The sequence below is a fragment of the Myotis nattereri genome (genome assembly GCF_964212035.1).
Source record: "Myotis nattereri genome assembly, chromosome: 8".
Classification (NCBI taxonomy): domain Eukaryota; kingdom Metazoa; phylum Chordata; class Mammalia; order Chiroptera; family Vespertilionidae; genus Myotis; species Myotis nattereri.
In genome coordinates this window covers 68861441-68883401 of record NC_138083.1, presented here as the reverse complement: position 1 = coordinate 68883401, position 21961 = coordinate 68861441, and the positions used below count along the sequence as shown (strand labels likewise).

The following is a 21961-nucleotide window of genomic DNA, read 5'->3' as shown; positions in this document are numbered from 1 at the left end:
TCTAATGGGTGGCCTGGGTCAAAAGCCACAGCAATGTGAGGATCAAGCCTGTGCCTACTCCCCAAAATTCATAGCACAATGCCCAGTACACAGTTGTGCCCACAGAATTCCACACCAAAAATACCCTTCAGGATGGCTCTCACCTAACTGCCTTTAAAATAGAATATAAACACTAATGACAGAGGCTTATTCATTGCCTAGAACTTGTGAACCCCTTACTATAACAGAGAAAACGGATTTAGAAGGGGTCAGTGTTTACAGACCACTTGCTTCAGTCTTTGGCAATCAAAGGAACAGAAACTGAGATGGAAAATACAGATGAACTTTAAGAGATGGTTTTCCTTCAACAGACCACCATGGTTGCAACTGGGAGGCAGAGCTGTGTAAGGGAAGGAGTGTGGGGAGCTAAGAGTCCTGGGTTAGGCCTGAAATCTGGGCTGTGGGCCTGACTCCTTCAATACCAACCATAACAACACAGCATTGTTTTTGTAAAATCAGGCCAAGCCCTCCCATTTTACAAATAAGGGAACAGAGGTCCGAAGAAGTTGGCAAGGCCACACCACTAGTTAGGAACAAAAGAAGGCGTGGGCCCTCATTTTTGGGCTAGTCTTCCCCCCTGGAGCACAGGAGACCTCACTGCCTACAAGCACAAGCCTCTCTAGACTTCAGGTCCTGATCTACTGAGGGGGTTGGACAAGATGTTTTTGAGGTCTCTTCCAACCTTGACCTTCTAGTGAGACGGTGTAGCTTATCAGGAGCATGTGTTCTGGAGTGGATTTCGTTACTTATAAAATTTCCTTAGCTATAAAATGGGGGTTAGCATCCTACTCTATAAAGTTGTTGGAAACATAAGTGGGATAATATATGTAAACCATTTAAGCATAATACCTGACACAGAGTAAGCAGAATTCCAACTATGAACTTGAAGAAGTTGCAAAAACATTGTAGCCATGTTTCACCAGCATAAAAGGGCCCTACTTGCTAGGCTGAAGTATAATGATGATAAAATGAGGGAACATATGTGAAAAGGAGGAAAATCAATATAAAAGGCAAAGCACTGCTGGTTGTGTTGTTCTATTATTATTATTATTATTATTATTATCATCATCATTTTCTTCTAGCAGAATAATCTTGGGGAGTTTTACAGCCAGTTCCAGAGCTGTGTCCAATACAATGGGACATAATAGGTGCTCAACAAATCCCTTCCAGTAGCTCTCTTCTAAAACCAGCATGTCTAATGGGGTTAGAAATTCATATGCCTTAAGCATGCCCTAGCCAGTCGCTCAGTGGTTAGAGCATCAGCTTGCAGACGGCAGGGTCCCAGGTTTGATTCTGGTCAAGGGCATGTACCTTAGTTACAGGCTCTATCCCCGGCCCTGGTCGGGCCCATGTGGGAGGCAACCAATCGATGCATCTCTCTCACATCGATGTTTCTCTCTGTGTCTCTCCCCATCCCTTCCACTCTCTCTAGAAAAAAATATCCTTGGGGGGTGAGGATTAACAAAAGACACACACACCTCAAGAAAAACATCCAAACCCCTAGATACCTTAAGCAGCCAGCTAAGTAAGTAAATAAGTCAAGTGGCATCTATGTAGGGATGGTGGCAAACTGCAAAGTACCCGCCCTGCATAAAGAAGTTCAAATTAAACACTTTCATGCGCATTGCACTGTTTCGCTTAGAAAGAGCCACTTTGCAGTCTCTGCACATCACTGATCCTGGTTCTTCATCACCACGGTGTCTTGCACATCATCTAATCATTCTGTGATCACTGTTTTTGCAACTACACGATAAGCATCCTAAAGATGAAGGCTGTGACTTATACTCTCGGTCATCCTAAACGGCCTACAACAGTGCCGGCCTCACCGTGGTGAGGACCTCACTCGGCGAGCAATTATGAAACTGAACAGCCTGACTGTTAACTCAAGCCTAGCACCCCCAGCACCTTTGAGATGCTGCAGGGGTGCACATTGTTCTGTCCAGATCCTGGGCCCAGGCTGAGTGGGTGCAGGCTATGCTGAGGTCTGGTGACTGGGTGAAAGAAGGACTTGCCAGATTTTTCCTTCAACTGCATCAAATATGCATTCAGACACATTATCTGTGCATGGAACAAGTTAGAATACCCAATATACCCGAAATACTACTGTTTCCAATAAGTTTAGTCCCCACTTCCTGTACCCTCAAACCTCCTTGGCACCTCCTAGAGGCAGCATAGAGTATTGACATATTAACAGATGGGAGTCCTCATTCTCATCATTCTAGGATGACTGCTGGCAGGCAAAGTAACTTTTAGGAGCTTCATCATTTTTGCTAGTCAAGTGCAGATAATACTTTATATACCTGTGGCATTTTATCCGCCTCTAGACTCAAAAAGGGACACAGGTATATAATGTCACAGGTATATAAAGCTCCTAGCACCGCACAGCCCAACACAGCAGCCCCCTAGCACATGTGGCTACTGAGCATTTGAAATACGGTCACCAAGAACTGAGATGGGCTGTGAGTGCAAAACACACACCAGATCTCAAAGACTCGGTATACACACAAAAACGTGAACTATCTAATTCATAATGTTTTTATATCGATTACATGTCCAAATAATATTTTGGAATATATTAAGTAAGTATACATTACAAGAATTCATTTCACCTGTTTCTTCTCAATGCGGCGACTGAACATTTTTAAATTATACGTATTGCATGGTATTTCTCTTGGACCGCACTGCTGCAGCACAGAGCCCGGCACACACAGAGTATCCCCGTGTTGGTTTCCTGCCCCCACTGGTAGGACATAAGGGACCACACCCTTCCTCCTGCCAAAGCCAAGTCCTCCATTCACTTTTAAAATAAATATATCCAGTGCCTGGCCCAGTGCACGATGCTGGAGGCACAAGGAGCAAAAGCAGGCACTGCGTTCTTCCTGGTGAACCTTGTAGCTGGCGGGCTAGAGAGACAGGAGTGCTTTCCTAAATCAGTGCCGCTGCAGCTGTGCAAGTGCGGGAAGGAGAAGTGCACGGGGTGACGAAAGTGGGGAATTCACTGGGTGGGGGCGTTGGGCCGCGGATGCCGAGGGGAAGCGATACTTGAATGGCGCTTTGAAGGATGAAGACTGGACTAGGTCAGGCGGGAAGAGAGGCCCAGGGATCAGGAAGTCCAAGCGTCAAGACCCTGGGGGCTGAGGGCGTCCAGGGGGAGGAGAGTGTTGAGCCTGAGGGATTCGCAGCCTGGGAGGAAGGAGAGGCCGGAGGGCCAGATCTCCGGGGCTGGGGCTGAGGGCCGGGGCTGACCCTTCGGGAGCCGGGAAGCCCGCCAGCTTTCAGAAGCCCAGTGTCCGGGTCTGATCTGCATTTTGAAAAGATGCCTCTGGCGACGGTGCGAGGCCCACGGAGACGCGAGAGGGCCGAGGGCATGTGGGCGGGTCAGCGGGACACCGGGACAGGCCAGAGGAGAGAGAGGCCTGAGCCGCGAGGGCGCGGGGCGATGGGAAGTGAATGGAACGCGGCTACCGAGCCGGTCAGAGGGCGGGCGGGCGGGCGGGGTGGTGACCAGTGTCTGAGTGTGCAGCGGGGCGGCGATGTCAAGGGCTCCCGGGTACGAACACGTGCCACCCAGCCCTGGACACTCTCCTACTGACCCTCTCCCATCCCGTCCCTCTCCCATCTCCTCGCCCCCCAGCTCCCGTCGCGCCCCCGGCTCCACGCTCCTTCCCCCGCCTCCCTCCGACCCAGCCCCCGCTCCTCACCGCCTGGCCCGCCCTCTTCCCACCCGGCACCCCTTCCTAGTCAGGGACTCGGCATCCCCGCGAGCCGGGCGGACCGGCTGGGCCACGACCCCTTAGGAGCTGCGAGCCCGCCCGGTGCAGCCCAGGCCCGCCCGCTCCAGCCCCTCAGCCCCCAGGGCAGCAGCCCCCGGCCCCTTCCCAGCCGGAACGCGCTTCTCCTCGCCGCGTCCTTAGAGCCAGGCCCTTCTCCGCAGCCCGCCACGACCCGGCCCCCGGCGCGCCCCGCACTCACCTGGGCGCGGACCTAGGCCCCGCTCCCCGCGCTGGGGTCCCGCTGCCGCCGCTCCTCCGGCCTCCGCCCGCCCCGCCTTTCCAGGGCCCCGCCCCGCGCAGGCCGACCCGGGCCTCTATTGCTCCCTTTCGCCGTCACGCTGAACTCTCTTCCTTCAATTCGTTTGTTGGCCTGTCACTCAAGAAAGGGCGGGCCCAGCTGTCGCGGGAAACGCCAGGGGTCTCCGCCCGGCTAGCTGAGGCCTCTTAAAGAAACAGGCTGCCTTTTCCCCCTCCGTGGGTTATGGGATCTGGAGGAACGGATTTCTCAGCAAACGCAAGAGGCACCATTTTTCCCCCCTTTAAATTCGTCTTTTGGCACACCCCGGGAGTGAAGGAAGAGGCTTCGATTCCTTGTGAGGAGTCAGAGGCTTCGAGTGCCAGCTCGTCCTCTGTGGCACTCAGACCCGTGCCCGGAGTGGGGATAACCGAGCGGGAGGTGACAGCGGTGTCAGAGGCTGTGAGCATGCTCGCCACCGAGACGGAGCTAATTATACCGGCACCCAGGGCTGACCGTGGGCGCTGAGCCGAGGCAGAGGGTGCAGCTCAGCGGTGCTGTTGATAGAGACCCGTGGGCGGTGGCATTTGTCACCGCCACTGCGATGGGAACAAGGCCGGCAGGGCGCCAAGGCCTCGCTCCTGCCATCGCCCCTTACACTCGCAGCACCTCCGAGGGAGGAGCAATGCCGGGCCCCTGGTTACAGACAAGGACACGGGTCTTCCGAGGGAACCAGATCACACAGATGGTAACGGGCAGAGTAAGACACCAGCTTGCGCGTGTTTGATTCCAAAGTTTACGCTTTCACCATTTTATTTCACGGGTCCGTACAACCACGCCGGGAGGCAGGTATTTAGTTGTCCGTTTTACAGATGCTCAGTGGAGACTAAATAATGAAACGGATTGATACTCAGCAAAGGGACTAAATAACGACTGCCGTTTACATGGCACTTACCAGCCGGCAAAGCAGTTTTACATACGTTGTTTCATTTGATCCTCAAAACATCTCAGAAATGACGGTGATTCTTATTAGTCCTGGTTTACTGGCGAATAAAACGATGCTCAAGGAAGTTTGAGGCTGCAGTCCTTGCAAAGGTCATCAGCAAGCTTTCCACAGAGGTCCAGATAGGAAATGCTTTTGGCCACGCGATCACCATCACGGCCACTCAATTTTGCGTTTTAGCGTGAACGCAGCCACTGACAACATATGAGCAAGTGATTGTGTCTGCGTTCTATTGCAACTTTATTTACAAAATCGGTGGTGGCCTATGGCAGTAGTTTGCCCACCCCTGGTCTACACTTTGCTGGATACCAAAGCCTTTCACAGACTATTGCTTTGTGGGATCCTCACATCCACATTGTTATCATTCACACTACCATTCATTATTATTGATGTATTATTATTGTTAATGATGCTGTTATCAGCCTTATCATTTCAAAAGGAGCAATCTAAAGCATGTCAACGTTAAAGACCGGCCTAAGGTTAATGCAGGAACCGGAAGTCAGATCCAGCTTCCCTCACCCCCCATCCTCTGTCTCCCACAGTGTGTTGTGAGAGGGACATGAGAGCTCCCCCTTGGTACAGCGGTTCTCAACCTGTGGGTCGCGAACAATGAAAATACATCCTGCATATCAGATATTTACATTACGATTCATAACAGTAGCAAAATTACAGTTATGAAGTAGTAACAAAAATCATTTTATGGTTGGGGGTCACCACAACATGAGGAACTGTATTAAAGGGTCGCGGCATTAGGAAGGTTGAGGACCACTGGTAGCAGATTTCCTGCCTGTCCCATGGAAGGAGTGGCTGCATTCATTTCTTTTTCTTTTTTTTTTTTTTTTTTACAGAGAGGAAGGGAGAGAGATAGAGAGTTCGAAACATTGATGAGAGAGAAACGTCGATCCGCCGCCTCCTGCACATCCCCCACTGGGGATATGCCTGCAACCAAGGCACATGCCCTTGACCGGAATCGAAGCCGGGACCCCTCAGTCCGCAGGCCGACGCTCTATCCACTGAGCCAAACCGGTTTCGGCAGGCTGCATTCATTTTACCGTTATCAACCCCAGGGGTTACTCCTCCTCAGGTACATTCTCCCCTGTTACACCAGCCCATGAACACCTCTCCCTCCCTGAGCCACCATGGTGCTTCTACCCAGCAGCCTTTAATGTTACTGAGAATAGAAGCTGCTGGAAAATAGGTTCCCTGTGCATAGTGACTGCAGTGGCACCTGCCAGCTGTCCACTGAAACCCCTTCCCGATGCCTTTTACAGTCACATGGCTGTCCAGCTAATTTCAATTCCTAGCCTTCCTTGCAGTGAGTAACTAAGTCCTTGCCAGTGGACACGATGTGTGAAACTCAGGCAAGGCCTTTAGTCAGAGGCCCTGCCTCCTCCCTGCTCTTTCGCCTTCTCCCTGGCTGGGCCCAGCCTTAACCTTATGATGAGGATGTGCTGGGGGGTGGCAGAGCCACATCATAGAAGGTGCCAGTGGCCCAGAACGATCGCATGAAGTACTTCATACTCTTCTGTGGAAGAGAAATAATCTGTTCTTTAAGTCACTAACCTTTTTTTTGGCCGGGGGGGGGGGGGGGGCGAGAAACACCTGCTTGTTAGGCCAGCCCTGCACTTACACAACCCTGAGAGTGAACGCCCCCTAAGTTTTGTGCTCATGGTGCCTCGCTTGCCTTACCTCAGTTCTGACCCTGCTCAGTGCATGTTTTATCCAAGGAATGAATGATTCACTTTAGCTTTACAATACTTTTTCTTTTTTTCTGATATGCCAGTGCAGAGTCTTTCATTGCAAGTCAGGAACCAATGCTGGCTGACCGCAGCAGGAGAGGAGTTCATTGGCAGGCCAACGGCGAAGTCACAGAGGCGGCATGAGCTGAGAACCAGGCTTAGAAAAGAACAGAGACTGGAGACACTTTGGGTGCTTAGATGGCCAACATGGATCAGTTCCATCTTTTTCTCCCCTTTATTGATCTTTCTTTGATCAATGTCGAAGTCTCTGGAACAAGTCCAATTGGTTGAGCTCAGATGACATGTCCTCCCCTTAGCTAAAGAGGGTGGGCACTTTGATTGACAGCTCTATCAAGGCTGCACACAAGGGAAGAATTCCAGATCCCTCCACCTCCACTCCCAGCTTCTACCCCGGAACAGCTGAGGCCAGGTGCCCTGTTTTCACGCTGGGCTCAAGTAGGAGAATTACCTCAATCTGAATGTCATGATTACATGAACCCAGCACAGTGTCTGGCACATAATAGAACACAGTAGTTAAGATCCTTGGGCCTTGTAACCATACAGAGCTCTCTGCTACTTACCAGCTGTGCATTCTTGTGGAAGTTACTACATTTCTCTGAACCTCAGGCTCCTCATCTGTACAATGGGCATGATAACAGTACCAACTTTAATGCATAGTAAAAATTAAATGAGATACAGTAAAGGTATCTTCCCTTGTGTGCCGCCTTGATAGAGCTGTCAATCAAAGTGCCCACCCTCTTTAGCTAAGGGGAGGACATGTTATCTGAGCTCAACCAATTGGACTTGTTCCAGTAAAGGTATACTTAGCACAATGTCTGGCGCATAATAAGTGCTCAATAAATTGTAGCCGTTTTTAAAAATTATAACAGGTCTTCAATAAGTACTTACTGTGGGAGTGAATTATCTGGAGTATTTTGAGTTCCTCTAAAATCACATCTGGAACTGGAGTATATTGAAACGCCCCTCCCAGTTCTCTAAGCCACTGACCTTCCACATTTGTATAGCTCATCATTCCCTTTGTGGCCTCACTTCCCTCCTTCCCCAGCTGAGAGCCCTGGTCTTCACTATAGTCACTCAATGTGTTCACCCTGAACCCCATGCCCTCTTCTCTCTCCATCTACTCACCTGGAAAGTCGCAACAGTGCGTAGCCCCTACTCACTGCCTGTTCCACACATGTGCACAGCCGTGGACTAGGGCCAGAGAAAAACAGAGAACCTTTCTGGCTCCAGTGGGCCCTCCCATCCTGTGATAATCCTACAGTACCCATTCCCATGGTCAGTTTACTTTCCACTCACCCAGAGCCTGTCTCACATCGTCTCCTCTCTTCTGCCTTCGACTCTTCACTCTTAGTTAATGACCTTCTCTTATCTCTTTGACAAAAACAATACAAAACAAAAAACAATAAGGAGAAAACCATCTCCTCTTCTCATTGCCAACTCCACCGATCTACCTGCATCCCGTACCCGAGTGCTCCGCCTTCTCTCCTGTTACCATAAATGTGCCTTCTCTGATCCTCTGTAAGGGCAACTCTGCAGGGGTCCCCTAGACTCCATCTCACCCACTCAGAGGTTTTGCTCTTGCAGTGACCCCTTTGCTCCTATCACATCAGTGCTTCTGTCATTCCCATCAGCACCACCTCGGCTGTAATAGGGCCCGTCTGTAGAATACCGGGGGCTCAGAAAGACGAAATCTTCACCATGGTCTGCAAGACCTTAGCTCATCTGGCACTTGACTACTTAATCTATTCATGTTCTCTCCCTAGCTCACTCTGCTGGAATCTTATGGGTCTAATTTCTAATTCCTCAAACAGAGTTTCTGCCTACCTATGTGACTTTGCACTTGCTATTCCCTCTCCTGGGATGCTCTTCCCCTGATCACTACATGGCTTACGTCTTCACTTTGTGTAGGTCACGCTCTAATATCTCCTCAGAGAAGTCTTCCCTGAGTACTTTATTTTCTCTAATCCAGCCCCTCTAACCCCACTCGGTTCCCTGAGCTGGCTCTAATCTTCTTCACAGCACTTGATGTCATATTAGTGTTTTGTTTTCTGACTTCCACATTTGTTGTAAACTCGGCAGCAGCAGGAATGGTGACTGTCTTGTTCTTAACTGTATCCCAGCATGTAGTTGTAGAGCATATCTAGTACATAATATGTGATCAGTATCCTATTTATTGCATCATTGAATAAGCAAATTACAAGAAGGATTTCTGATATGGTTGCTCATAAATGTCAAAACCTATGTTTATGTGCTAAAAGAAAAGGAACCAGTATCTAATGAGTTGTGCTGGGGACTGTTAAATATATCAACTCATTTAAAACTGCCAACTTCCTATAGAGCATGAGGAAGATTGAGGTTTAGAAATGCAAAGGTGCTTGCTAAGGTCACACAGCCTGGCTGGTACCCGAAGGATAAGGAGGCTGACTCCAAAGTATGTGTCCTTTTCCTTATTCTACTCACTGAAAAACCATATCCCTGGGTAGTTCATTCTTCACATTGTTCTTATTTTAAAACACTTATGAAGGCTGGCTATATGATACTTTGTGCTAAAGTCTTTACATGATTTGTCTCATTTGATCCTCATGTTCCTATTTGGTACATAGTCTTATTGCCTTTATTATACAAACTAGAGGCCCGGTGCATGAAATTCACACACAGGTAGGTTCCCTAGGCCTGGCCGGTGATCAGGGCTGATCTGTGCAGTGACCGGCAGGACAATTGGGGGGTCCCTCACTGGCACCTGCCTTGGCTGGCCTGGCACTGCCTGCTCACCAGCCCCACGCGCCTCCTCCCCACCTCCCCCCACCGCCGCCACCAGTCGCCTCCCTCTGCGGCACCCACCTTGGCTGGCCTGGGGCCTGCAGGCTGGGGCAGCTCCTGGGTTGAGCATCTGCCCCCTGGTGGTCAGTGAGCATCATAGTGACCGGTCGTTCTGCCGTTTGGTCGATTTGCATCTTAGGCTTTTATTATATGGGATGAGGAAACAGGCACAGAAAGGTTGAGACACTTGCCCAGGTCTATTTGGTGGGGTGTCAAAGCCAATATTTATTATATAGGATGAGGAAACAGGCACAGAAAGGTTGAGACACTTCCCCAGGTCTATTTGGTGGGGTGGCAAAGCCAATATTTATTATATAGGATGAGGAAACAGGCACAGAAAGGTTGAGACACTTGCCCAGGTCTATTTGGTGGGGTGGCAAAGCCAATATTCAAATCCAGTTCTGTCTAATGTCAAGGCCTGGGTCTTTTCTGTAACATTGTGCTGTTTCCCTTAAGACAACTCCCTGCCTCTGCTAGAAAGAGAAGAAAAATGACTAACACAGGCGCATAAAGTATCATTAAGAAAATGCATGGTGACTTGGCTCTTTAAGTGAGAAGCAAAGGGCAGGAGGCAGACAGCCAGTCTAGCATGGGCTCTTGCAGGTTGGGGGGTTCACATAACTCACGATAACTTAATTTACGAAGATCGTTCTTCCAGGAACTGGGGCTTATCATATATTTGTGCGAGTAGAGGCCTGGAGAGAGATGGAAGTAGGGGGCAGGGACTGGAGACCATGGTGAGCAGTCAGCTATCAGACCCAGCAGGGGTTACTTGAGCCTCCGGTGAGACCAGCACCTTCTGCTGGCATAGGAGATCATCTTCCAACATCTAAAGCTCTGAGTGTGCATGTGCTTATGTGTCTGGGGGCCAGAGGGGGAGAGGGGAGGGAGCAGGAGGAGGGAACCTTGCTAACGCAGGGCCCCTCTGTCTCACCATCCCTTGCCTACATCCCTCTAATTGTAAGCCTGGCCCGAGAGATCAGAGCCTGGGTGGCAGCTGGGGGTTTCTTTGCTCCTATAGGCACCTACATGAGTTTTATTGAACTGGTTTGGCCAGAGCACCTGCCTATCTGTTGAGAAGCTGAGGCAGCCATCATGGAAGAAGTAAAGGCCCACTCTTGCCAGAAGGCCTGGAGGTCTGGCTGGGGGAGGAGACCATCTGGAGAAGCTCCTGTTTATTGTAGAAGACCGCCTGACCCCCAAAAGTTTATCTGTTCTTTTCATAAACATTTGCTGAGTGCTCAGTGTAAGCCAGCCACTGGTTATACAGTGGTGAGCAAAACAAATGTAGTTCCTGTCCTCAGAGCATCCACAGCCCCACAGGGGAGATAGACAGCAAACAAAAACCAAACAAATCAGATATGTCATTACAAACTGTGATATGGGAAAATGACTAGGTTCGCTTCTCTACATTCTGGCAGCTAAAGCAGAAGGATTGCATGATCATGGAGGACCTCTCTGAGGAGGTGATGATGATGTGGAGACTTGACAGATGAATAGGAGTTTTGCAGATGAAAGGTAGGGTGTTCCAACAATGTGGGGAGATCTGGAGGTAAGAGAGATCCTGGCTTGAACTGGGTGGTTGGATCATAAAAGCAAAGGGAAGAGGAAGTGAGGAAGAAGCCAGCTAAAGCAAGGCCTCTCGTCAGCTCTGCTGTGAAGAGTTTCACTTTTGTTCTCTGTGCACTGGGAATCCATTAGAGTTGTAAGCAGGGCAATAACACGATTTGATTTAAATTCTGAAAAAAAAAAAAAATCTCTCTTGGTGGCTGTGATCAGGGCTAGGGATGGTGATGTTTGCCCTCTGTCACTGCTGAGGATGTCCTGCTGGGTTTGTGCTGCTGACTCACATGGATCTAGGCTTCTAACCCCTTTTGAAGGACACCTTCTCCTTTGGAGGTTTTATGCCTGCATTCAGGTGGACAGTCTCTTCTTGTCCTGGGGGATGGTCTACTCCTTTAAGGGGATGTGTTGAATAGGGTCTGGCCAGGAGATAGAAACGACACCAGGTATTTGAAAGAGAGAAATCAATATAAAGAATTGTCAATTAGGATCACATTGTTAAGTAGGGATCTAAAAAAGGATTAAGAGGACTCTCTGGTTTCACAGATTTAGTGACTGCAGGGAGCATCATACCCACCGTCTCTGAGTCCAAAGGAACAAAGGAAAGACATTGGAATTCTTAAAACTTAGAGACAGTCCTGAGGTTCCTGAAACTCAGCCTCCGAGGGGGTCACTGGCCAGCTAGTGCTGGGGTTCTGAGCTCAGAGGAGGACTGTGAGGAGCTCAGCCGAGGCGGGGCTGCGGCTCAGCCTGTGCTGGTGTCTGCAGGGGCATGAGGAGGCTCTCTGCACATGTGGGGAGAACGGAGCTGGGTTCACCTGCCACGGGGAATAAGCGATGCTGGGGTGATGCTCATAGGACCCCCACGGGAACAGGAAGGAGCAAGTCCGTTTCCTCCTCCAGGCTTGCAGCTGCCCACGAGGACCCACATTAGCAGAGACGGGGAGGGAGCTGCTGGAAAGCCACACAGCCGTTCTCGGAAGCCCAGCTCCAGCATCACAAAGCAGGGGATGGCAAGGTGGGTTTGGAGCGGAGAGACCACAGCTTAATAACCACACGGGTGACATTCTAAATCTCTGCTTCCATCCCATTTTGTTTTATCATTTAATTATCAGAGGGCAGCCTACATCTAAGATTTTTGGGAAGTCATCTTATTGTCGCCTCCTGTGCTTCGCTCAAGTCGCTCCCTATCTGGTGGTGGGGGCGGAGGCACACACAATGAGCTGATTTCCCAGCAAAGCCTGGTGCCTTTGGTGAAAGAAGGGACGAGAAAGTAGTGAAATGTGGTGAGAGTTCACCCTGAATGGTTCTAACCCTTGGAAGAGGCCACAGTGCATTTGTACTGGCATTGAGAGAAGAGTGATAGGTAGCACTTCAAAGGAATTGACAAAAAAGGGCAACTATAAGGCCCATTAGACAGAAGGAGAAACCGAGGCTCAGAGAATTCATTTCTTGAGTCAGAAAACTCCATCTGTCTGACTGCCTAGCCCACAGCCTTGTGACTAGAGCTTGTCATTTCTTCCTCCTATGAAAGTGGGTAATGACGTCTGCCTTTCAGGGTGGGTGGTGAGGGCTAACGGGCTTCATGGATTAAACAGAATCATACAGCCACTTTTGGAGACAGATGCTGGGCACATTCACACTCCTACTCACCAGCCAAGGAACTTGTAGTTCAAATTCGTGCCTCTGCAAAGTCACAACGCAGTCCATGTCATGGATCTGGGGGTGGGAAGGCTGGTGGTGATCTCATACTGAAACAAGAATGTCAAATCCTTGAATGCCATTGTCTCAGCGAATAATGATAATGAGGATAATGATAATAATAGTAACATGCTTCCAGTTAGTGAGCGCTGACTATGTGTGTGCCAGGCATTCTATATATATGATTTTGCTTTGTCTTTTCATTAAATAGGTATTTCAGGGCACTGTGTGCCAGGTATCATGTTATGTTAACTCCAATCATCACAGGACACTGAGCGGTAGGTATTATTATTCCTGTTTAACAGATGATGAACCTGAGTTAAGAGAGCAAATAGAACCAGACCATAGAATAGGCATCATTCATATCATGGACAAATGAAAGAGTCTATTGCATCAAATTTTTTAAAGCACCTACAGGTTTTATAAACTGCCAAGTGTGATTCTTTTTAAAAGAAAAATAATTATTTTTAAAATAAAAAATCTCAATAGATGGGTCAGAGAGCAAAACGGACTGAACAGTTAATCAGTGAGCGAGAAGATCAAACTAAGGAATTCTCCCAGAATTCAGTGCAAAAGAACAAATAAATGGAAAGTCTGAACGAAGTGTTGAGACATGAAGGACAGATACAAAAGTTCCACTGTCCCTGAAGGTGAGTTACAGACTGAGAGAAGAAAACAGAGGAAGGAGAGGCAGTAATTCAAGAAATTTATTTGGAACTTAGTCATTTTTCTTCTCCTTCTATTAGAGGCAGACAGTTGGTCTCACAGGAGGCTCAGGTAACCCCTGCTGGGTCTGATAGCTGACTGCTATTACAATTCAATATAACCCAAAGCTCTTACAGTGAGAGGACCCAGGAAGTAATTCCTGTAAGTGACAGAAAGGATGTAAAACAACCTACATCTAAGTACATGGTGATGAAATTTCAGGACACGAAGAATAAAAAAGAAATCCTGAAAGCTTCCAGAGTGGAAAAAGAGGTGATCAAGGATGGAATGAGAATAAGATTGACCTCAATCTTTCTTCTCATTTACAACTTTGTAAGCAAGGCGACAGAACGCTATCTTCAAAGTTCTCTGGTGAAATACTTGTGAATTTAGGATTCTTTACCCAACCAAACTATCAAGCAAATGTGAGAGCATCTTAAAGACATTTTAAGACACAAGTGGACTTCAAACGTTTAAACTCACAGTCCATGTAGAATAGCATTTCCCAACAGGGTACTGGTGGCATTTTGGGTGGACAGTTCTTTATTGTGTAAGACTGATGCAATCCAGTAAATGCCAGCAGCATCCTTCCTTGTTCAGTGTGACAGCATAAAACACCCCACATTAGAAAGGGGTGTGGTATAGCCTCTGGTTGAGAACCCACTGGTGTAGAAGAACAAATGAATCCAGGAAGAAAACGTGGGGCATAAGAAGTAGAGGTAAGTAAGGAAACCAACAAAGTTTATTTATAAGTCTAAAATAAATATCTTTTCTTATAATGACTAACTAAAATTTGAGATGATCAAATGGGATGGAGAGGCTTGCAGTTTGGAAAGGAGGAAGGAGAGAGAAGTAATAGCATGCTAAAATCTCCATTCTATTTAGTAGGAAAATATAGATATTATTTAACTCTAGAGTTGATTAAGAATATGCTTAACTATGTGTTTCAAAAATATACATATAATAGGAAGAGAAAGAATATATATATTTCATGTCATTAGAAGACAAATTAATTGGGAACAAATAAAATGCTATCAACTCTTCAAAAAGGAGGGATGAAAAAGAAACACAAAAACAGCATATCTAGTAGAAAAATGCATGGTAAATGGGAAGAAATGTGTGAATATGGCAATAATAATAATAATACATGTGAATATGTTAAATTCACTGTTAAAAAATAGAGACTTGCATTTAGTAAAATTGTCAAAGTGTATGCTGTTTTATGAGACAGCAAAAACAGAGTAATAAAGACTGACAAAATACTGAAATAGAAAAAGATACACCAGGCAAATGCCAGCAAAGGGGGAGCAAGTGGTGCAAGCAATCGTAGCAATAGGCAAAATGGATTTCAAGGCAAAAATAATCAGTATTATTTGAAAAGACAAAAATATATATTGATAAGATATTCAACCTACCAATAAATTTAGCCTTTATGCTTGTCTGTGCCTAGTAATGTAGGATTGAGATCTGTGATGGGAAAACTGATAGAATTTCAGGAGAAAACAACCAATCCACAGCTTTGTGGGAAACTTTAATATATAGGAATCTACAGAACTAGGAGTCAAGAAAATCCAGTAAGGAACTGGGAGGATTTGAATATCATGATTAACAAGCTTTATTGAATAGATTAACATGGAGAAATATGTTTGCCCTTTTCAAACACACATGATAACTTCGCAAAATCATCCTTACTTGAAATAATAGCTATTTCTTTTAACCTTTCCCCCTTTTGGCTTTTCTCCTAGTCTCATATTTTTCTTTCCTCTCCTTCCCATTTTTCTATCTGTACCACCTGCTTCTCCTCCTCCACCCAAGAAATCTTGCCTGCAGAGTGACTATATCCTTCTTATCTTCCTTTATGCTCATGAAATAAGATGTACATATATACATACCGAAGTCGATTTCTCTCCCTGTCTCTTACAACAATGGAATCATAGTTTGTACATTTCTTTGCATCTTTTTAAAAATACCTTTTAATTTATTTCAGAGAGAAAAGGAGAGGGATAGAAACATCAATGATGACAAAGAATCATTGATTGGCTGCTACTTGCATGCCCCACCCTGGGGATCGAGCCCACAACCGGGGCATGTGCCCTGACCGGGAATCGAACCGTGACCTTCTGGTTCATAGGTTGATGCTCAACCACTGAGCCATGCCGGATGCGCCATTTCTTTGCATCTCGCAGAGGTGGAAGATGGGAGCCGTTTAAGACATTCTTTGTGAATGGTGTTACAACATGCCCTGATATAAATGTGCCACAATTTACTCAATCATTCTACCTGTGGGCATAGCACTGGGGTGGTAGGGTCTTATTGCCACCGTGATCACTGTTGCCATGATCTACATACATTGCAGTGCTTTTATTTCTATGGGCTGGATTCTTGGGCGACGGATTGCTGGCTCAAAGGATACATGGAGTTGCTTTATTTTGATAAACGTTGCCAGATTGCTCTCCAACAAGGTCCTAACTACTGTGATGTGAGGAAGACAGTCCCTGCCCTGCCTGTAGCAGGTGTTACCATGCTCCCAAATTGCTAGTCTGATGTGAATGAAGTGATATTTCATTGTTTTTTAATTTGTATTTCCTTGGCTCCTAGGGAAGCTGAACATCTTTTTAGGTTTATTCTGCGTTTGGATTTTTAAAAAAATAGCCTAGTGATAGCTTCTGACTATTCTGATTCTGATATGAATTTGCAAAGGCTCTTTGTATATATAGATATTAACGCTGTACCTGCCATCTGTGTTGTAGATAGACAGAAAGATCTCATTGAGTGCTCAGTAGATGTAGTGTGGTATGTTTACTTCTAAGATCTTCGTGGCTTTATTTTTTAGATTTAAGTCTTTGATTCAGCTGGAATTTATTTTTGTGTAAATGACATGAAACCGGGTTCCGATTTTCTTTCTTCTCTCTCTACACTCTCCAATGTGGTAGCCTCTAGCTGTATGTGGCTAGTGAGCACTTGAAATGTGACTGCTCTGAATTGAAATGGGCTGTAAGTTTAAAACATACACCAGATTTCCAAGACAAAAAAAGGTAAAATGTCTTATTAATAACTTTTATATTGATTACATGTAAAATCAGAATGTTTTGGATATACTGGATTAAATAAAACATTAAAATGAAATTCACATATTTCTTTCGTTACTCTTTTTAATGTAACTACCAGGAAAATGTTAATTATGTACACAGCTTGCATTATGTTTCTATCGAACGGCACCATTCCAGATAATCAGTTATGCCAGAACTATTTCCTACACATTTTGTTCTCTTGCACTTATCTTTTATCTGCCTCACGAGGGGTATATCTATTTTATTGCTTGAAATAGACTTCTGTCTTATTCATCACTTCCCATCATCTTTCGAGTAGCTCTTTTGTGTTTGGAGAAATTAATCAGAACTCGAATTCCCAGCTTCCCTCACTATTAAGATTGTGGATTTGATCTTTGTAGAATGAATGGGAAGGAAGCTACATGGGGAATCGAGTCCTGCATGGAGTTTCCATTTCCATAGGCCCAGGTGGCTCAGGCAATGAGCTTCGATGGTGGCAGTCCCAGCAGTGGTTTCAAGGTCAAGGTCCTGGCATTGGGGGGATGGTGACAGCAGTGGGCAGTTCCTTCATCAGGCAGCACTGGGTATGGTTTAGGGCAGTGGTCGGCAAACTTCGGCTCACGAGCCACATGTGGCTCTTTGGCCCTTTGAGTGTGGCTCTTCCACATAATAACAGGTGCGGGTGTGCATGTACAGTGCGATTGAAATTTCATGGCCCATGCGCAGAAGTCGGTATTTTGTGGAAGAGCCACACTCAAGGGGCCAAAGAGCAGCATGTGGCTCATGAGCCGCAGTTTGCCGACTACTGGTTAGGGCACTGATGAACCTCGAGTCTGGCTGTTTAGCCCTCACAGCAATTTTGTGAGCTACTCAGTATCTCTTTAATAAACTTGTTTTCTGCTTAATCGTTAGAATCAACTTCTATGGCAATATGTGTGAAGGCAGAGCACATAAGGAGTAACAGAGGTGGGGAAGAAGAGGGGGCTGTAGGGTGTGGCTACAAATTCAGAGCAGTGCTCAAACTGACTCAGGCACAAGTATTAGGTTCTTTGCATTATTGGCATTACCTAAGGCTATAAAATTTCCTTTGAGTATAGCTTTTTGCACCCCCCATACATTTTTTCAAAAAGTCCCTTAATGTTTGCTAGATAATTTGGAATTTCACTTTTGCTCTCCTTTGATCCAGGAGTTACCAAATAGTGTGTTTCCTATACTGAGTTTCCAAGTAATTGGTACATTTTGGCAACCTTTTAAATTATTTACTTCTTTATCGAATGACGGGCACAGAAGATAGCTTATGAAATATCTAATTTATTGAATTTTCCAAGAGTTTCCTTATGACCAAGCAGATGATAAATTTTGGTAAATGCTTGAATATGTATAAAATGTATACTCTGTATTTAAATAAAATTTATTTGTTTGAGTTTATAGATTATATTTTTAATTCTTTGATGTATCGATTTTTCCCTATCAGAGCAACTATTTTTAAAAGAGATATATTGAAGTTCCTACTAAAGTTGTGTTTTCATGAGCTTCTCTTTTTATTTCTAATAATCTTTACTTTCTGTATTTGCCTGCTAGGTGGCTTGTGGCTGAAGGTTTTATGCTCATTACACGCTCTTCATAAACGGTGTAGTAATAATGCCTTCTTTATTCACTTTGGAATTTTTATCTTGAAGTCCAACTTGTCTGATGTGAGTAGTGCTCCTCCTGCTTTTCTGTTTGCTCCCTGGTCAAAGCCAATTTTTGAATCCCAAACACATGGAGAGAGCAAGCGTATCATTGTGGCCCTGAGACCAGATGCATTGGGGTGGCAGCCTTCCTCCTCCAAGTTTCCTTCAGGGAGGGTGCCCATTGGAATTCTGAGGAGTATCTCCTAGAACTGAAATGAAGGAGGTGGCACTGAACGGCAGAGGGGTGGTCTGTAGCTGATACTGGATGCCCTGCCCACATCGACCATCAAGAGTGAGGGCTTATTCCCATGGTTGTTGGAGTCACTGCCAGCAAATAGCCCTCAGTTGTCAGCAGTCTTCAGGGTGTGCCTAGGCTGAAAAGACTTGCCTCACCTAAGGTCGAGGCCTTTCCCAGGGCAGCCCATGTCCAATTACCAGGTCACTTGGGACTGTAAAGGCCCAGCCCCCCTCATGCCAACTTGGCACAACTCTGAAGTGCCATCATAGCTTCAGAGCCCCTCAAAGATCGGGCTGATGCTCTTATTGACTCTGTATCTCAGCCCACTTCCTCCCTCTGCCCAAGCCTTCCCTCCCTTCCATAGATGTGGATCCCCAGGGTCCTTCACACACGCATCTTTGTTTCAGAGTGTTTCTTCTAAGGAAGCCAACTCTGACAATAGGAGATTGTGTTTATGATAACGAGATGCATGCTTAACAGTGAAGCGTCATAATATTGGTAACTTATTTTTAAATGATTCAGAAAAAAATGTGTACCACGTACAAAGGGATATAGAGAAAAAGAGAATCATAACAACAGATGAATCTAGATGGTTTATATAGAAATGTTGATTGTAACATTCTTCTGCCTTATTTGGGGATTTAAAATGTTACAAAATACAAAGGTGGAAATAAAATCCCTGTATTCTATTTTTAATAGGTGTCTCAGTGTGAGCAAAATTAAACTTGAATGTCCAATCTGCTATCTTTACCTGGGAGCATGTCATTATTTTAAATCTTTTTGTTTGTTTTTCTAAGACAGTTATTTAAATCTGCATGCCTCCCTTTGAATTCTCCTCTGGTCTCATCTCATAGATTTTTATATTTTGTGTTCTCATTGCTAGTCATTAGAAATAATTTATAATCTGGATTTTCTCTTTGACCTGAGAGGAGATAGTTAAAAGAGTAGATTTTGGATATTTGTGTCTACAGGAGTTTTGTTGGAGGTGAGGTTTTTGGTTTGATTATTTGGCTTTTCAGGTTGATGAATTCCAGTTCTCTTGCATTGTGGTCTGTGAAATGGCTTGTGGTATGTTTTGCCTTTTGGAATATAGCAAAATTTCCTCTAAGAATTCTGGGGAGATGGTTGAGTACATCCTTCCATTTAAAACCAGCTCCTGAGCCTTTGTTGAGCAAGCAGCTCTGAGGTTTAGGGCAAAAGCAAGGCCTAGTGCATCTCCCAGGTCCAGAAGGAGGGAGTTGGCAGAGCAACGTTCCCCCTGCAGGTCCGAGAGTGCTCAGGGGCCAGAGGCCCAGGCCCAGGAGCGATGGTCAGATCTGGGAACACTGGACTTAGGAAAATCCAAGGAGCTCCTGCGGGAGAAGCCGCACCTGCGCACATGCTGTTCTTGGGGCTCACTGCTCAGGCGCTCAGAAAGCTGTGGCGCTCAGTAAGCAAATGGGTCGAAGCCTTTCTTCCCCGAGAAAATGCCAGTTGAGGGGAAAGAGTGCAGAGGGAGTCCTTCTGGGACCAACAACTTACCAGCTGGGGCGCCGCAGACCCAGAGCGCAAAGACTGCTGTGCCGTCCATTACTCGGGGAACTGACGCTGCCACCGATCCCCAGTGAGCCCGCAGAGGAAGATGCCAACGTGCCCACGGGGACCTCAGAGTGAGAGGAGAAAGAACGGGCACGTCTCAGAGAGCAGCGAGTACAACCTCCTGGAGGAGAGAGAGGACACCCTCAATAGCAACCAACGATGAAAGCAACACCTAAGGAGTTGTAGGTGCAGTGTGCACACACTCATGCCCACTAACACACACACACACACACACACACACACACACACACACCCGTTCTGGATCGAGGGGAAATCTCATGTTCAGACTTCAGACTAAAGTTCTCAGGAGATGAATCAAGGGACAGGAGGGTCACTGTTGGAGCCTGACCTGGAACACCAAATGGAAAAATAAAACGCATAAATCAGAAATCCACAGAGATGGGAATTCTGGGAGGTGAAATAAAAGAGGTTCAAGGGAATGATGCAGGTGACCAAATACTTGTATATTTAAATTACTCAGTCTTGGAATTATTATTATTATCATTATTATTATTGGAACGTTGGAAATTCATGAAATGAAGGACATGGAAGACAAGCAATAATTAAACAAAATAGTGGAGGAAAATTTTCCAATAAAGACTTGACCTGAAGATTTGAAGAGTTCCCTGAATCCCAAACAGAAGTGATAAAATATGATACTCCCCTTTAGGCATGTCCTGGGAAAAGGACTGAGCTCAGCGTATAAAGAAAAAGCTTTCCAGCTTTCAGCGAGGGAAGGTAGTAACTTACAAAGACAGACAATGAGGCTAGTATTGGACTTCTTATCTGAAATTCTGGGAGCAAACAATGATTTTTCATCTGCCACTGGAAGCAAATAATGATGTAATAATACCTACTGACTTCTGAGGGGGAAAAAAAATCCTGAGGGAAAGACTATTAATATGAGACTCTAAGTACTAAAGGGTCTCAGTCTGGTATTTGGAGAGGTGGAGAATAAAAGCATTTCCATTTCTTTGGGGGTTGGGACACAGAGATGTAAACGTGTGGTAAATGGGTCATCTTACTGTGGAGAAATAGGTGGCATTTTTATATAATGGGAGATCATATATGTGTGATTATGTATTTTATTCTGAACGTGCACCCCAGTGAGCCAGCAAAGGAAAATACCAATGTGCCTTCCTTAAAAAGGAAAAGTAACTGCTATTCTATAGAATACCAACATCCGAAAGAAAGGAAAAAAGATAATAAGTGGCTATGTTGTCAAGCCAGCAAAAAAAAAAAAACAACAAGAAAAAAGAAGAGAGCGATAACAAAGAAAAGTAAATAGTAAACCTGGATTAAAGTGGAAGGACTAAAATAAGGCATATCCATTTTATACTAATCTCAAATGAGCTGAATTGTCCCATTAAAACCCAAAGTCTGCTAAATAAGATTAAAGAACAAAACCCGGACAAGTGCTATTGTCAGGAATACTGTATTAGTAAGAATTGCATGCGTCTGAAACCTGAGTCACAGTGGTTTATACACAAGGAATTCATTTTTCCTTTGCAGCAAGAGGTAGGTAGGTAGGTAGGTAGGTGGTACTGAGCTGGGCAGCCGCTCAGAAAGGCTCTCCTCTCCACCGTCCTTTCTAGATTCCCCTCACCCTTGGCCTCTGCTGGTCGCAGTAGCTTACTTGGTGGTGTGACCTGAGCTCATTCCTCCGGGATCTGAGCCCTCCCTGGTCCCAGGCCGTGATGGACGCGCATGTCCACTCACCATCAAATCGGCAACACACCCATTTACCAAGCGGAGGCTTCGTCCTGCTCTGTGCACTGGTCATGAGGGACCCTCATCTCATCCCAGTCACCGGCCGCAAAGGC

The 21961-nt window shown here is 46.0% G+C and overlaps 1 protein-coding gene across 3 annotated transcripts in view; it reads right to left on the bottom strand.

Annotated features, from left to right (window-relative positions):
- Window positions 1-4089, bottom strand: part of ELMO2 (engulfment and cell motility 2) — a 38486-nt gene extending 34397 nt beyond the window's left edge. For 2 of the 3 annotated variants that reach the window (XM_081097477.1, XM_081097479.1), the window contains exon 1: window positions 4012-4083. The gene's annotated coding sequence lies outside the window, so the exon portion shown is untranslated. Of the gene's footprint in view, window positions 1-4011 lie in introns of all 3 variants that reach the window. The other variant, XM_081097478.1, reaches the window with a different exon arrangement.
- Window positions 4090-21961: the final 17872 nt, after the last annotated feature.